Source organism: Apium graveolens, chromosome 4 (assembly GCF_009905375.1).
Source record: "Apium graveolens cultivar Ventura chromosome 4, ASM990537v1, whole genome shotgun sequence".
In the NCBI taxonomy this organism is placed as follows: domain Eukaryota; kingdom Viridiplantae; phylum Streptophyta; class Magnoliopsida; order Apiales; family Apiaceae; genus Apium; species Apium graveolens.
In genome coordinates this window covers 91491366-91502882 of record NC_133650.1, presented here as the reverse complement: position 1 = coordinate 91502882, position 11517 = coordinate 91491366, and positions in this window count along the sequence as shown.

Sequence of the window (11517 nt, the reverse complement as noted above, 5' to 3'; positions counted from 1 at the left end):
TGCACTTTTGGAATCTGCATCAAACTCTAATGGACTGTCAATTACTGATGATCCAAATCCTGATACTCATTCAGATTTTGAAGATGATCATTGTACTAATGAACCTGTACATGTTGAGGGGGAGAAACAACAAGGTTCAACTGATAGTACGAACACTGAAGAATCAACTCAAGGTTCTTCTCAATCTGATCATTCAGGATCTAATGTTGATTCATCAGATGGACATGAGTCGAGTCCCAATACTTCATCAGGAGATAACAGCACTGATTCAGGGGGAGCCTCAAATGCATTTGATGAGGCATATGATTCAGGGGGAGCATCTAGCTCCAGAAGGACATTTCGTAGTGCCAGAAAATGGACTAAAGATTATACTCCTGATCTGATCATTGGAAATCCTGATGAAGGTGTAAAGACAAGGAGTGAAAATAAAAATGAATGTTTGTATTACAATATACTTTCAAAAGAAGAGCCAAGGAAAGTGGGAGATGCACTCAAGGATGTAGATTGGGTCATAGCTATGCAAGAAGAGTTGAATGAGTTTGAAAGAAATGAAGTTTGGAAGCTGGTGCCTAGACCCAAAAACAGGTCAATTTTAGGCATAAAGTGGGTCTTTAAAAATAAGACTGATTCTGATGGAACCATTGTCAGAAACGAGGCAAGATTGGTGGCTAAAGGATATTCTCAACAGGAAGGCATGGACTATGATGAAACCTTTTCTCCTGTTGCTAGGCTGGAAGCATTCAGAATTTTCTTGGCATATGGTGCACACAAGAAGTTCAAAGTTTTTCAGATGGATGTCAAGAGTGCATTTCTCAACGGAGAACTAGAAGAAGAAGTCTATGTTGAACAACCACCAGGTTTTGTGGATTCTAAACATCATGACTATGTTTATAGACTTGATAAAGCACTCTATGGACTAAAGCAAGCACTTAGGACATGGTATGAGACCCTTGCTCAGTTTCTGCTTGAAAGTGGATTCAAAAGAGGTACAATAGATAAAACTTTATTTTATCTGAATCAAGGTAAAGATCTGCTTTTAGTTCAAATTTATGTGGATGATATCATTTTTGGATCAACTAATCAAAAATTGTGTGATAAGTTCTCAAAGTTGATGCAATCAAGATATCAAATGAGCATGATGGGAGAGATGATCTATTTCTTGGGATTGAAAATTAAAAAGACTGATAATGGCATCTACATTAATCAGTCCAAGTACACAAAGAATCTGTTAAAAAGATTTAATATGCAAGAGAGTGTAACTGCAACTACTCTTATGACAACAACTACAAAGCTTGATCCTCATGAAGGTATAGTAGTTGATGTCACAAACTACAGAGGTATGATTGGTTCTCTCTTGTACCTAATGATTAGTAGGCCAGACATTATATTTGCCACCTATTTGTGTGCAAGATTTCTGGCAAATCATAGGGAGCCACATCTTATTGCAGTGAAGAGAATTTTCAGATACCTCAAGGGTACTGTATCACTTGGTCTCTAGTATGCAAGGGAAGTTGATTTTGGATTATGTGGATATTCGGACACTGACTTTGCTAGTTGCAAGATAGACAGAAAGAGTACATCTGGGAGCTGTCAGTTTTTGGGAGGCAAATTAGTCTCATGGTTCAGTAAGAAGCTGAAATCCATTTCTACTTCAACTGTTGAGGCTGAATATATTGCAGCTGGGAGCTGCCGTGCTCAGTTGTTATGGACGAGGAATCAGCTCATGGACTATGAATTATCATTTTCTAAAATTCCTATTTATTGTGATAATCAAAGTGCTATTGCTATGACAGGAAACCCAGTGCAACACTCTCTTATTAAACATATCAGCATCAGATATCACTTTATAAGAGAGCATGTCATGGAAGGAACAATTGAGCTTATTTTTGTACCTACTGATCAGCAGCTGGCTGATATCTTTACAAAGCCATTACCTGAAACAACATCTACAAAGCTTGTCAATGAACTTGGTATGGTTAGTTGGGACATATAATTTCTTTTCAATTTATATTTGATCAAATCCTGATGTATATTGATCAAATCCTGATGTGTTCTAAATGTTGTTGAAGATATTAAGTTAGGAATTTTTTATGTATTTTAGTATATGCATGATAAATTAAGTGAATTTATTTGCTAAATGTGAATGTATTAATATATATCATTGTCATAATTAAAAATCAGTCTAGGGAGACGCGCTTTAATAAGATATTTTTTGGTTAAATCATTAAGTTAACTCGGCACTTAATAATTAAGCAGACCCCTAGTCTTTTGATATTCCCTCTCTCTCTCTCTTGATTATTTAACCATCATTCATCATCCAGTCCAATCATCTCTTCCTAAACACAAAATGCTCTCTTCACTTTCATTTCTCATATCTCTTTCTTCTCAAACAATGGCGCATTTCAACTGGTTCTACAACCATTTCACTAATATTGTAACAATTTTTCATGATGGAATGTAAATTCGATATCACATCAACGCCATTTCAAACGACATCTGGATTCAACTTCCAGAAATCATCAAAAATGACCTTCTGAGATTCCAAAGAGATATTTACCTCTACACTCTTCAACAGCAAGAGAGGATCATTCGTCTTGCTATCCTCTCTGTTGAAAGCAGGAAGAAGTGATCATCTATCAGCTTAGTCCTCCCGGTAAACACCCTCTGGCTGTTTTTCTTCACCATCAGCTTTGTCGGGCTTCTTAGACTAAGGCTGTTGAAGTTTCTCTATTAGGATAGGATTTTCTTGTAATCACCTATGCATGTAATCAAAACTTCATGAAATGTACTCTCTTGAACTATTAATGAATTTTTTTTTTGCTTACAAGACCTAATCTATGTTTCTTAGTTGTGTATGCATGTGCTCGTTCTTAATTGTAACCAGTTAATCTCTAAATCATACACTTAATATGTATCTTTTGATGATTCTTGAGATTAAAATTGCGGTTTTCTTATAAGCTTGAGTTGTTTTGACAAATCCTGATGAATTTGAATCGCCAAATCCTGACATTGTCAAATCCTGACAGTTAAGAGGTTCCAAATACTAACGACAGGTCAACATGTTTTCATTTAGAATATTATTGAAAAATGATTTCTGAATTGTTTAGTGCTGAAATTGGATTTGTTATTTATTTATTGTTTAATAGTGGATTATTTGTTGAATAAATTCACATAGTAATTTATTGAAAGAGCTGTACGTATTTTGTCGCTAATTCCGCACATTACTCCACTTTCCAATCCTATTCTTCAGTAATTACCCTCTATCAGAATTCTAATTCACTAAGCTTCCTTCTTTGTGTGTGTTACATACAACTCACCTTTGCAAACTTAAATTTACACAAGAACTTCTGTGACACAAATCATCATACACACAGCCTCACTATTCACATCTCACGAATATTCTTCCTCAACGCCTACAAACATCATGTCATCTTCTGAGATTTCACCTTTCTTCAGCCAAACCACTATCATTCATGGAAACACTTTTGGAACCAATAACTACTTGGCTCCGCTTACACATCAGCAGTTTTCCCAATCTTTTCATGATATACAGGATTTCTTACTCCAATATCCAATTGGGTATGCTCTCAAAAATCCTATTAAGGTATCATACAGGGCTGTAATGCAGGTATGGAATACAACTCTAGTTAATGAAACAAATACCGCTTTTTCTTTTGAATATAAGGGACGCATGTATGAGGTTGATGCTGATGTCCTAGTTCAAGCATTGAGATTGCCAGCTTGTGATGGTGCTCTTGATAATTATGTAACTGAGGAGCTGTTTGATATGCTCAGAACTCTGAGCTATAAAGGTGAAATCACAACAATTGGAAAATTGACAAGGGCATAATTGAAGAGAGAATGGAATTTCTTCTTTGACTGCATCCGCATATGTTTCTTGAATAAGACAACAAATTTTGATGCTCTTTCGTCTACTTCACTGAAAATTGGATACTCTCTCCTCTACTCTGGTAATTTTAACTATGGTAATACTATTCTTCAATTCATAATGGCTAGGAGAGCAGATACATCAGGAGTAATAGGGTATACTAGATTTCTTCAACTGATTTTTAATTTTCTATGCCCTAATGTTGAATTTGATAATGATGAATTGCTTCATGTGTTTCAAATTTCTGAGAAGGCTATCACTATTCATATTAAAAGAGATGAGAGATGAAAAGAATAAGTATTCTGGACCTCCTTTCCTGCCTCAGGAGGTCAGACAATTTTTGTTGAGAAATAGACCTACTCCTTCACAAGTGCCCGCAAATCCTGATGCTGGAACCTCTGTAACATTTCCTGATACTGTGAAACAAGACACTACCCATCTTCTTTTTAACCCAAGCATTCCTTCTCCTAAACAGAACTCTAATCATGCTCCTAAATCAGTCTCCTCTGGTGTCTCCCAAAAGGCATCAGTTATACCAAAGAAAAGGCTTGTTAAAAAATCTGTTAAATCTGAACAGAGAGCTCAACAGGCCTCAACGAGTGAGAGTGAGAAGAAAGAAGAATGTTTTCCAGTCCGGAAAAGAAGGCTGATCATGCAAGATGATTCTAACTCTGATGATCAGATGTCTGTTGGGCCAAGGATGAAGATAAAGAAATCAACAGTTGCAATTCCTGATGACTCTTTTGACACAACTAGAACAAAGGAGCCAACTACTGATGCTAGTGCTCTGATAAAAAAGATTCTGGTGATCAAAAAAATTGCTACATCCAAGACAACTGCTAAGAACAAGTTGAAAGAAAGAGCTGATGATGTGGTTAGGTACATCAGAAAGAAGAAAAAGGCTCAGTCCTCTCCTATGGATGTCAGTCCATAAGAACCTAAGTCTCAAAGGGATTTAGCAACTGAGACACATCCAGTCACACAAGAACCATCTTCTCAAAGGGAAGATGCAGACAAAGAGGCTGCACAAACCATTGTTGATTTTGCTCAAGGTGATCTCCTTGCTGACTCTGAACAACTGCTGCAAGAAAAGAAGGCTCATCGGGATGTATTGTCAAAGGTGGATACAGTTATTAATGATCTTATGTTTGAGGAGAGTACATAAGAACCTTCACCATTACTTGCTGAAGCAGCTCATATTCCTCAGGCCCTACAACAACCATCAGTTCAAAGTACTGATGTTGGCCTAATTCATTCTCCTAACAAATCAAATCCTAATGCTACAACAAATCCTGATATTGTTCAACTTTCCACCAAAGCAGCTTCTACTGATAATTACTTGCTGCTGACTAGCTTGTTAAAGCATCCTGATGTGTTGTTTGTTCCTCCACTATCATCACTTCCACTTGAGGACTCACCTTCGGGTATTGCTTATTTTCTTCTATTGTTCCTTATGTTTGTATGATTATAAATAGTATCTTATTTGAGGTTACCTCTATTTATATGACAAGCATACTACTCCTCTCAGCCATCTCTTATTTCTTTGCAAAATATGTGACTGTGCTTTTCTGTGAGACTGTATGAAAATACTATGAGAGAAAATTAAATTTTGAGTGGCAGTCTCCTGTACTGGAAAAAGGATAGGTAGCTTTGAGAGAAGAATTTTATAAGTATTTCTTTACTTATAAACTTTCTTCTGTGAGAAAAATATTACTCTTAAAAGTAATATATTGTGTGAGAAATGATGAGATCACTTGAAAAGAAAAGAGAGATTTAGGTGTTACCTTGTTTTTGTTTCAGGATCTCATCAGGAACAGACAACTATTGCTAAGGATCCTCATAAAGGCAAAGCAATTTTGCCTAGCTCTGCAAATTCTTCTGAGGGTCTGTCAAGCTCTGAATATGATGAAGATAGTGATTATGATGATCCTGACACAACTCAGCTTAAGACTACTATTGATGCATCTAAGAAGTCAAATGTTGGTTCTTCTTTCACATTTCAATGCAGATCCTTCTTATTACAATGCTGATGCTAAGCATTTTCGAGAGACTGAATGGGATTTTGCATCGAGAGATGCACATACTTTTATTTTTTCTCCTGTTGGTATTCAACATGTTCATAGGGCCTATGATGAACTTCAAAATCCTAAACTTAAATTGCATCTTAATGCCTCTACCATTTCTGTGAAAGGAATTCAGTCTGAACTTGCTGATATGAAGAAATCTCATGCTAGTTTATAAAACAAGATTGATGCATTTATGATTAATCCACTTACTTCTGCTGAACTCATAAGTGTGAAAAATGTTGTTAAAGCCATGGTTCAATCTCAACAAAGCATGGATTCTCGATTTTCTTCCTTGGAAGATAAAGTATCTTCAATGGCTGATAAACTGGATGCTATGTTTTCTCCTCTTTCAAATACTGATGCCAAAAAGGGGGAGAAGATAGTTGTCACAAAATGTACACCTGACTCTATACAGTATAAAGATAAAGATACTGATGGTGATGATGATAAAAATCCGGTTACAAATGTTCAAATTGCTCCTATTGCTCAAAAACCTCAACATTCTAAAAAATTTGGTTCTTCAGGACAAGGAAAGTCTATTGGTGCTCATGAAGCTAAGCACAAGACTAATGTTGATGCTCCTGAAGCTGGTGATGTTATAATCTCTAACTTGGCAGATGCTAAAGGGTTATTCTTCCATTACAGACACAAGGAAATAGGTGAAGAGATTATTCTATACTACAAAGAGAAAAGGTTTGAGCAAAAGAATGCTAAGAGTGTTCTTGGATTGATAACTGAAGAATTTCCTGATCTAACAACTGAAGAAGCAGTTATGCAACAGAAGAAGTTAATAGCTTAAATTGAAGCTGAAGCAAACACCTCTAAAGGAAGAGAAAAAAGAGGTGGAAGATCTACAAGAGCTAGAGGAAGAAGAGGAAGAGGAAGGATTCCCAAACCAAATCAAATGCTCTCAATTGATTCTGCATTTCTGAAAGTTCTATCCGGAGAAGGTTATGTTCATGTACAAGGACGTGATTTAGCAGAAGAAGTTAAAAATACTGAAGAGATGATTGTCCAAAAGAAGAAGAAATCAATCGTTGACATTGCTCAAGTTGATATAACTAATGCAAATATGTCTCTTGAAGCAGACACAAATCCTGAGGAAAAAGAAGATCCTGATGCTGTGAACCTGATAGCTGATTTTGACACTGATGAAAAGGTGATCAAAACATTGGATGAATCAGTTCTTACTACAGTAGTTGCTTCTCATAATTCAGAGGTTGATGAACAAGAAAGAATTGACAGAAGGAAAGCTGATCAAGCATGCAATGACTATATGCAGAGAATTCTAAATTCAAGAAGAGAGCCGTGGCATAAAACAAGAGGAAAGATTTATGATTTATCTACGGGATATGCTCCTCTCAGCAAGAAGGATAAAAGATGGAAATATTTTTACTCATTTAATTATCCTAAAGGATTCAATCATATTGAATTTGTTTCAGCAGGACTAAGGGATCCTATTTCAGAACAGAAAAATGTTGATAAGTCCATCAAGAAAACTTCTTGGGTGGAACATAATGAAAAGATAAAGCTTATCAAAAATCGAACTAGAGGAGGTATTGGTCATTCTGGAATGACAACTTCTGAGGACTGATTTACTGGACACAGATATTCTGACTGACAATCTTGGTGAAAGAGTTATCCTTCACATCTTGAGAAGGTTAAAGCTGTAAAGATTGTATATAGGAAGATAAATCTTGATGATGTCAGAGAGGAGATTCTGTACTTCTTGAGAGATGGTAAAGTAAAAGGTTTTACATTGCAACAACTCTTGATGAAGATTGTGATAGAGTTGAAATACATTCACTATCTTCTTAGAGTTGAGGATAATGTCACCAGAAACTGGTCTTCAATGATACTTAAGAGTATCAAAAGAAGAGTCATGAACAAAGAAGACAAATACAATGGTAATTATGTTCATATGTACAGAACTTATACTGGTCAAGAAATGAAGATGGAAAAGGGAGCTGCAGTTTTAAAAGTTTTTCTCAACAATCCTCAGTTATCTTTCAGTCCTGATCATGAAGATGTTAGCTTAAGATTTATGTTGATTGGTGATCTTGAAATAACTAAAAGTTCGATTTCTAAACTAAGATCCGCCATTTATCAGCTTGGAGAAGATACAGAAGAGAAGAGGGAGTTGAAGAAAAAGCTTGTTAAAGTCCTTCAAGACAAGGAAGAAGAAAGGTTGAACAACTTTCTGGAAATAACTGTTTGTTATCATTTTGTAATTGGTTTTGGAATCATTGATAATGGGATTTGTGCTTCATTACATTAAGCATAAATTGGGGGAGATTGTTACGTGCTGATTCTCAATGATCAGAAGGAGCACAGGATCTGACTGTGTTTAGATGTCATCAGTATTTGATGTGTCGTCAGGATTTGATGCATCATCAGTATCCGCATGTCATCAGCATCTGAAGGCAGTCTGTTGTGAAGATTAATTATGTTACTTATTTTGAGGGATGGATATTTGTTACGTTCTGAGTGATAGGACTTTGTATATTCAGTTAAAGATTTGTATCATTTTCTGTTAGTAATTGATAATGCATATCTTAGATTAATTTGTGGCAGCTGTGTATTATATAAACATAGTTTATGTCATCATATAGTGATTAACTCGAGCATTGTACGACTTAGCAGCTCTCAAGAACATCAGTATTTCTTGAGAGAGTTTGTAATAGTTTTTATCAAAAATATAAAGTAATATTATATTTTTATACTTGTTCGAAACATCTATACAATTGTATCCAACCCCCTTAAATAATTGTATTACTACTGGGCAACAATAAATATTTTAGAATTCTCTGTATATTTATTTTCCAAAATTCAAAATTTATCTTGGAATTTTTCAATTATGAGAAAACCCTCAAAATGATAATTTACATTTTTAATATATGAAATTAGCACAAGACAGAATCAAAAAGAACAAAAGTATATAGAGAACTAAGTTCTAGATAAGTCTAATTGACTTCTCGACAAGTCATTTTGAGACTTCTCGAGTGAGTTCTCGATAAGTCATTTTTCTGACTTCTCGAAGGACTTCTCTACAAGCTTTATTATGACTTCTCGATAAGACATTATAGAGATCTTGATAAGTGATAATTCACAGAATTCTCTATATGTATTAATTTTAGAATTATCAACAACTCAGAACTAAGATAATTTAATTTAATAAATTATTTTGGTAAAATACTTTTGATAAAATCCTTCTGATTTTATTTTGATTTATTCAAATAAAAATTGGAAAAATACAGTCCATTCAGGACAAACTGGGTATTTATTAACATCTCGATAAGTCATTTTCTAGTTCTCGACAAGAGTCAGGAAAATGACATATCACTATGTATCTATTCTTTCAATATGACTTCTCGATAAGCTAATTTCAAATGTTTATTTTGAGTTATCGATAAGTCATTCACCTGTTACTATAAATACCCAGACATCTCAAATACACCTCTTTACGCCTTTGAGATCTCTAAGTGACCTAATTTTTCCAAATCAAAACCGTTTTCTCTCATTTCAAACTCTTTCTCTCTAATTTTTCTTACCCACTCAAATTTGAACTTTTCAAATGACATCAAATATAGCTACACCTTTCATCCCAAAGGTGGGCGCCAACTATCTTGCTTTTATAGATGTAAATCAAGCTCCCGACAGTTTCAAGAGCTTTGTGAAGTTTCTTTCTGAAACTTACTTTGCAGGTGCTCTAACTGCAAATCCAGTACTATATTTGGATATTCTTAGGGATTCCGGGATCACAACTATGATAAGGACAGTGGTGCATGAGAACTAAGCTATGTCCATGGTGGTTAACTGCTCCATTCAAGGCCAACAGGTGGAGTTTTCTGAAAATAATGTAAATATGGCTTTGTGGATTCCTACTGACAAGCTAATGGAAGTCCCAACTCAAGATGAGCTAGCTGAATTTATGGACTTCATCAACTACAGGAAAGGATCAACTTAGCCAACCTGAACAAGAAGAACTTGTGGAAGGAATGGTCATTCATGTTTGACTCCATTGTGAGAGCTTTCACAGGTAGGAAAACATGGTATGATAACACTTCAAGTGTACTCCAGAAGCTGGTATTCTTCATGGCTCACAATAGACACATCAATGTGGGGATGCTGATTCTCCAGGAACTTAGCACAAGGCACACTATGCCTTTGATTATAAGAGGTAAGGAAATTTTCTTTCCTAGTTTTATAATTTCTACTTTAAATCATAAAGTGTATGACATTCATTTACTTAATGGTATAGATAGAACTAAAATAGGCAACTATAAACAAGTGTCCAAAATTCTATTTGGCTAACTTATTAGAAAGAACAAGGTAACTGTAAGTCTCAGAATCACTCCATTTATGTTGGAGAGATTCAGGACTTACCCTTACTCTATGCCTGACATGAGGTCTACAATCACATCTAGTACAGTAATGGCTCATGTACCTGTGGAAGAACAAATTTAGGAACCAACAAGGGCCTTCACAAACTGAGACCCTTTCTTTTTTACCATTAGAAGCTAGGAAACCAACCACCTTATCCTCTCAAAAGGGTGAAGTGAGAAAAAAAGAAGAGAAAGCATACACCTTTGACTATGATAAATGAGAGTGGTGAGGATCAAATAGAACCAGAGTCAACCTTGGTCAAGAAACCAAAAAAGGCAAAGAAAACTGAGTTGACCACTCAAGCTACCGCTGCATCCTCTCAAAATGATGTAGTTGCAAAAGAAGGCATAAAACAAACTCTAGGGGCATCCTTTCAACATGGTGTCTCTATTGAAAAGAGCACTCTCCCTAGTGCACCCTTTAAAGAGTTTGCACCAACACTTGAACACATTCAAGTGTGTGAGAGAAGGAATAAGGATGGCACACAAACAGAGAGCATATCTTTTGAAGCTCCCTCATCTATTCAGGGGGAGCTGCCAATACTCAATCCTGAAATTACAAATCTAATATCCATAATTTCTTCTTCATACAATCAAACACTTGAAACTAACTCTCAAGTGTTGTCAAAATCAAGTGACATGGTTCATGAAACTATGCTCACCACCCAGGAACCACATCCAGTTGGTGAGAGGCTACACTTTGGGGTACACCTTGATGACACCAACACAAACATAAACACAAACACAAACACATGAGTTTCATCAGTTTTTACGGAAGACCTTGTGGTATCTACTCAAGAAACTTCATGTGCTAAATAATATTCATATATGGATAGGTTTGAAGGTAGTACTTTTAAGGGGGAGCTATCTAAATCCTCTCCGATTCAATTGGAGATTTCTCATGTAGGGACAACTCCCCTCAAAACCCTAGTTAAAATTGCCTTAACAATTGAAGCTAGGAGTCCAATTTCTAATGAGCCTGTTATGGGGGAGGCCAGTCAGGCACATTCAAGTGCTAGCTCTTTGCAAGAAGAGCAAGGGTTTGAGGCCATGGTACATGAAAGTAACCTGGTCAAATCCCCTCCATTTAAATGGAGGTTCCCACAAGTGGTGAAGAACACACTGTTATAACCATAATTCCAACTGTGAGTCTAACTGTGATATCAGTCATAAGTAA